Below are 6000 nucleotides of genomic sequence, written 5' to 3' on the forward strand. Positions count from 1 at the left end.
CTGACTTTTCTCTTCATGTGATAATAGCTTTTAAAAATAATTTTTCATGAAGAAAATAGAAAGTAATTCAGTCTGCTACTATGTTTGATTGAAATTTATTTCTTATTATTGATGATTGGGATGAATCAGACACTCAACTTCTCACAGAAGTTTTCTGTAATATTGTTAAATATTTGTGTTTTATAGAAGGAATTCTGATTAATTCTATTCTCATAACTATTACAAAAAAAGCAAAGAAATATGTTTCATTTACTTTTTTATGCATGTTCTTTTTTTGAATTTTCATATGAATTTTATTTTTTTTTTCCTCTTTTTTTAAGCTTTAAATTTCTTATTTTTTTGAATTGGGGTATAATTTATTAACAAATATTGTGATAGTTTCAGATGAACAGTGAAGCGGCTCAGTCATACATATGGCTGAGTTTCAAGCATGTTCTTGACAGGAGAGAATTTCCAATTTGATTAGATGTCATGAGAAATAAATATTCCACTTAAGATTTTAAATGTCTTGCTGATTGGAGAATTTTCCATCGACTAATTTTTGGTTTCACATGTTTCAAAAACCTTTTCTCCTGCATTGTTGGTACACTGTGATGCTAAGTGCCATAGGAAACATTCATATACTGACACAACTCCTGGGCCCCATCGTTTAAAAAAATTTTTTTTAAAGGATAGCTGATTTACAATGTTTCAGGTGTACAGCAAAGTGATTCAGTTATACGTACACATACATATTATACCTATATACCTATATTCTTTTTCTCATGAAAATTAGTGGTCATTTTTATTTCTCTTAATAGTTAACTTTGTCCAAGAAGAAGTTTCCTTTTATGTTTCCTTCAGAAAAGCAATAACAATAATATCAGAATAATCACCATGCAATAAGAGTTGAATGTGTGAGACAGACTTTATATATTACTGCATTCAATCCTCAACTTCTATTGAGGCGGATGGTATCATAACTTTCTTACCAAACTCAACAACAACTACTTGCTCAAGACCACAAACTTGTAAGTGAGGAAACTTTTGAAACCTGGTCCATTTATCCCCAACACTCATGTTCTTTCCTTTCAATGGTCTTGCCCTTCAGATTTAGATCAGATGGGTGTACAAAGGTATCCAAGGGAACAGAGTCTTCTTAGCCTCTCTCTAAGGAACTGGACAACACTTGTAATCGGGGACCTTGAACCAATAATTCTAACTCAGTGTGACTTTCTTTTTGTTCGTCCCACATCATTCTTGGCCCTCATGGTCTGGTCTGGGATGTGATGCTAGACCTTGCTTATCATCTTCATAAGGTTGAAGTTCTCTGTCTTTCTGACTGAGATGCTGGGCCTGTTTTACTTCCTGTGACCTTTGTCTGTGTTCAATATCAGCATCATTTTTCCCCATGATGATGAGGGTGGGGGAGCAGGAGGGCACAATAGTGTGAGTGCCAAACTTGAAACAAGATTCTCATCTCCAGGTCTGTGGTTCCAAACTCTATACGACAGCTCCCTGGGTCACCCCAAGAAATTCACAGAGACGCCAAGGAATGATGCAAACTTCTGAGGAAAACAGTGACACTCAACATCTACCAAATAGCACGTGAACCAATGGCTCAAGGGAGTTCACGGCTTCAAAATGAGATCACATTACACTTCTTTTGATGACGTATCTGTGCAAAGCTCTTTTTAAAAAATTGTTGAGCTAAAAGGAATTTTATCTGATTCTAAGGTTTCAGAAGCTGTGTAGGACCCAACAAGTAGGCACACACATCCTATCAGTAAGTAGTTGTGACTGTTTAAGAAGGAAATAGTGATTATTTCTCCTCTCAAATAATGCTTTTTTCCCCCTAAACATCTAGTGCATTGTTAGGACATAAGGACTTACTCAGTTGTTTGGACCTACCTACTTAATAAATAGAACTTAATAAGGTATTTTTCTGGGCTCAGGCATGTCAGGAAGAAATTACTGAGACACTAACAAGCTCCATGAACAGATACTTGGGAACCTCTATTCTTGGCAACAAGCTAAAGTACTTGAGGTGTTTCCTTTTTTAATTTTTTTATTTAACCCATTATTTACTTTATTTTGAATACATTTAGAAAATATGATTTTACATCAGTGGCCAACTGGATCTGCTGATTCATGAGACCCGAGTTACACAGATACATTGACTTGACCACAGGATACAGCTAGGCTACTCCTGGTCCCCACCAGGGGCAGACCTATTGCCATAAGACATAGAACAGATGAGGACATATGTATTTTTCAGCTAGGTTGTCTCACAAAAAAGCAGGCAAGAGAAAAAAAAGAGTCTGAAGGTGAGAAAGTTCAGTTTTGTCAAATAAGTCACTTGATCCGCCTGCTTAGGGAGGAGAAGGAGGAAGTAGGAAGAAAAATCAGAAATAGTCCTGGTGGCACTCTCTCCCTGTGGAAACCTGAATCAAGGGAAATGGAAATTCTTCCTGCCTACCGGGAAGGAAGGAGGGTTCACACATTGTAAAATGTGTGATCGGGAGGCTGGACATTGAAAAACAAATACATCTCTGTTGTAAGACACAAAGCTAGTTGCAAATAAATTGTCATTTCTTTACTAGTGAGTTTGAAGCATTTTTCATGTTATCAAATTGCTTTAGCTCTTACATAAATTGTCTTTTCATGATAAGTATATTTTTTAAAGGTCATCAAGATTTTACCGTCTGGGAAAGGAATATTTGTGATATGTCTGGGCAGGGAACAGAGTAGAGAAAGAGCCACAGGTGAGGACAGGGAAAATATTTTATCAGTTCCTAGCATTATCACCCATGATGAAATCATTTTCTTTTAAGTTCTCTGTATTCTTGAGATAGTTGGAATTGTTTTCCCCTGCAAATACCTTCATGCCCTCACCCCCCTCTCTTCCAGGCAAACCTGAACCGCAGATAAACTTCCACGCTGGCTTTGCCTGACGACACTGGGGAGATGGCCCTGCTGAGAAAATGCAGCAACCAGCAGAACTGGAATCACTGCACATTCATAATCACAGCCCTCAGCACAGCCCTGCAAACCTGCTCAGCTTCTCCAGAAAGCTTGCTCTCATTCTCTGCAACTTCATGCCTTTTCCCTTCTCTAAGGAGGAGACGCACACTCCCACACACCCTCCACCCACTCTCAGTGATGAATCATGTATAACGCTGTGGCGAGAAAGCTGAAAACATCAGTGAAGAAGCACTGTTGACCCCCACCACCAAATGCACACACTGCCTGTGTTTACACCTGAAGACAAACCGGTATAAACTTCCTCCCTGATGAAAAGGGAGCAACAGCTCATCTTGTGTCAAAAATTGATCACAGGTATCCTGAAGGCCATAGCTACCTCCTTACCTGCCTCTTTGTTCCCTTCCTTCCTTCCTTCTTCTCCTCCTCCCTCTTCCAAATAACTTTTCTTCTCAGTAGGACAGTCCAGTAGAAGCTTCCTCACTACACAAGTCTCTACTTCAGCACACAGTTGACTCTGGGTATCCATGAATACAGAGGGCTGGCTGCACTACATCATTTTATTTGAGAGATCTGGGCATCCATGGATGGTCTCCATGGGTTCCAGGAACTGGTTCTCTTGGATACTGAAGGACAGCTGTGTAGACATCCTGCATTGCTCTCCAAACCCTCCCCTGCCCTGGCCTGCACCCCCTGCACCCTGCTGTGGCATTTCCATCAGAAGACAGTTGTCAAAGGGCTCTTCACACTTCCATCACCCTGTTAGGCTGACTGTATTTATTAGGAGTAGAGAAAGCTCCCTAGTGGGTTGAGAGGACTAAAGAAATGGCCAGAGGACTGCTTGTGTTGGAATCTTTGTATAGAGGCTCAGGAATCTCCATATTCAGTGAGTACTCCAGGTCACTCCCAGCTCCCAGGGTAAAAACAGAAATTCCTTTCTCTAATGGGTTGCAAGCAGCTTTAAAGTCGTCAAACGTTGGTGGTCACGAGGGGCTGGGGACAGGGTAGGGGTTGGGCGGAATAGGGGATAACTGCTTAAAGTGTATGGAAGTTTTCTTTTGAGAAATGATGAGACTATTTTGGAACCAGAGGTGGCAATTGCATAACATTGTGAATGCACTAAATACCATGGAATTGTAAGTTTTACAATGCTAATTTTATATTATGTAAATTTCACCGCAATTTAAAACACTTACTGAGAAAAGAAAAAACAAACCTTATTTAATCCTCTCAAGCAGAAAATACTTAAAATATTTTTGATGGGCTGCTCATCAGGGAAAAAATTATAATAATTATGAGGGGGGTCTTTATATAGGTGAATAGTTTAGAAGAATTTTGATCAACAAAATGTTGGATCACAAGGGTTCAATAATATAAACTTTATTTGTATGAAACATGGCCCGGTGTCTATTATTTATCTTCATTGGGACCCTGGGGAGGAAGATAAAATAATATTTTGAGATATTATGGAAAAGTCTCTTTTATTATACCCTATTATCCAATTTGGAAACTGCTATTTGCATGAGACACTAAATATTAAAAATGCTGTACAAGTAGATTATATAAAACATGGGGAAAAGGGCTATAATTATTCAGTAATTTTCAGAATATTTCAGCTTCAGTTTCATGCCACCTCATTTTAAGACAGAGGAGAACAGCTCGCTGGGGACTAATTTGCATTGATAACACGCTGTGCCTTAATGGACCCTCTGCAAAAGCCAAGACTATAAGCGGGATCAATAGTGCATAGTCTTTACTAAGGCTTTTTAATGCATTTAACCGCATTAATAAGCTTTCTGAGCTTTGATCATTATTGCTCCTTAGAGTATTAATAAGAAACACAGAATTGCATATTGTATTCCCATTAAATAAGTAAATTCATATTAGGAATCATTATGAAAACTAATTATCAAGGAAAAGCAAAGCCATGCTACTGGCTGGGAAATCCTGACATTATATTCCAAAATATGAAAATACCCTTCCTTCCTGGAGCATCTTTCCCCGAGCAATGTCTGAGTGTGTTTCCCTAATCCACGTCTTCTCTTTTGCTTTTCTGCATGAGGGTGAGAAGAAGCCTCTGCCTGCATAGACTTGATCTGCCTGGCTTGGGAGGGGCCCACAGGGCTGGGAGGGAAGTCGGTACAGAGTTGAACTCTGAGTGCTCCAAGTTGTAGCTACTGTGGATTGGATTGTCCGCTGTGTGTGTGCGTGTGTTCAGCTGTCTGACTCTTGACGACCCCACGGACTGTAGCTCGCCAGGCTCCTCTGTTCATGGAATTTTCCAGGCAAGAATACTGGAGTGGGTTGCCGTTTCCTACTCCAAGGGATCTTCCCAACCCAGAGATGGAACCCGAGTGTCCTGTGGCTTCTGTATTGGCAGGTGGATTCCTTACCACTGCACCACTGGGGAAGGACATTCCCTGTGTACTGGGCACTTTTCATCTGTTACCTTGTTCATGCCTCACAAAGAGCAATCCTCACTTCACAAACAAGAAAAAACCCACACATCTAGAAAGTGGGAGCTATGTTTTCAAGCCTGGGTGGGCAAAACTATTAAATCCTTTCTCCTCTCTGAGATACTCACCCTTCTCTGCTGGGAATTAGCAAAAAGAAAAATCCTTTTCTTGCTCCAGACAGATGGGAATGAAGAGTAACTCGGAAGCAAATGAAACCCTACCTTTCTGAGGCATCGGATGGGTCTGTGGTCAATTATCCCGGAGGACCTGAGAAGTGAAAGAACTTCCTTAGAAAAGTGCATTGTTGAACTTGAAAAGAGGATTACAGTCATTAAATTAGCTCCTTGACACCTCTGGGAAAAGGTAAATATCATTATAGTTTTTTCATTTAGAGAAACACTAGTGCAGAAATATTGAAGAAATTTCTCCCATTGTCAGAGAGGTGGGAGTGAGGGGTAGATGGAAGCCAGGTTTAAACTGACTTCTCAGATTTCTTACTCTAATTACTACACTATATTTTCAAACATTAAAATGTCTCTCAAGCTTTTGGCAAGAAGTTTTAAAACATCAAAATTCAATCCTC

At 39.7% G+C, this 6000-nt stretch overlaps 1 long non-coding RNA gene across 2 annotated transcripts in view; it reads left to right on the forward strand.

The window, feature by feature from the left end:
- LOC139184938 (uncharacterized) overlaps positions 1 to 5581 on the forward strand; it is a 32055-nt gene extending 26474 nt beyond the window's left edge. For both annotated transcript variants that reach the window (XR_011568498.1, XR_011568499.1), the window contains one exon: positions 2890 to 5581. This is a non-coding gene — a long non-coding RNA (uncharacterized lncRNA). The remainder of the gene's footprint in view (positions 1 to 2889) is intronic.
- Positions 5582 to 6000: the final 419 nt, after the last annotated feature.

The sequence above is a fragment of the Bos indicus genome, chromosome 9 (genome assembly GCF_029378745.1).
Source record: "Bos indicus isolate NIAB-ARS_2022 breed Sahiwal x Tharparkar chromosome 9, NIAB-ARS_B.indTharparkar_mat_pri_1.0, whole genome shotgun sequence".
Taxonomy (NCBI): domain Eukaryota; kingdom Metazoa; phylum Chordata; class Mammalia; order Artiodactyla; family Bovidae; genus Bos; species Bos indicus.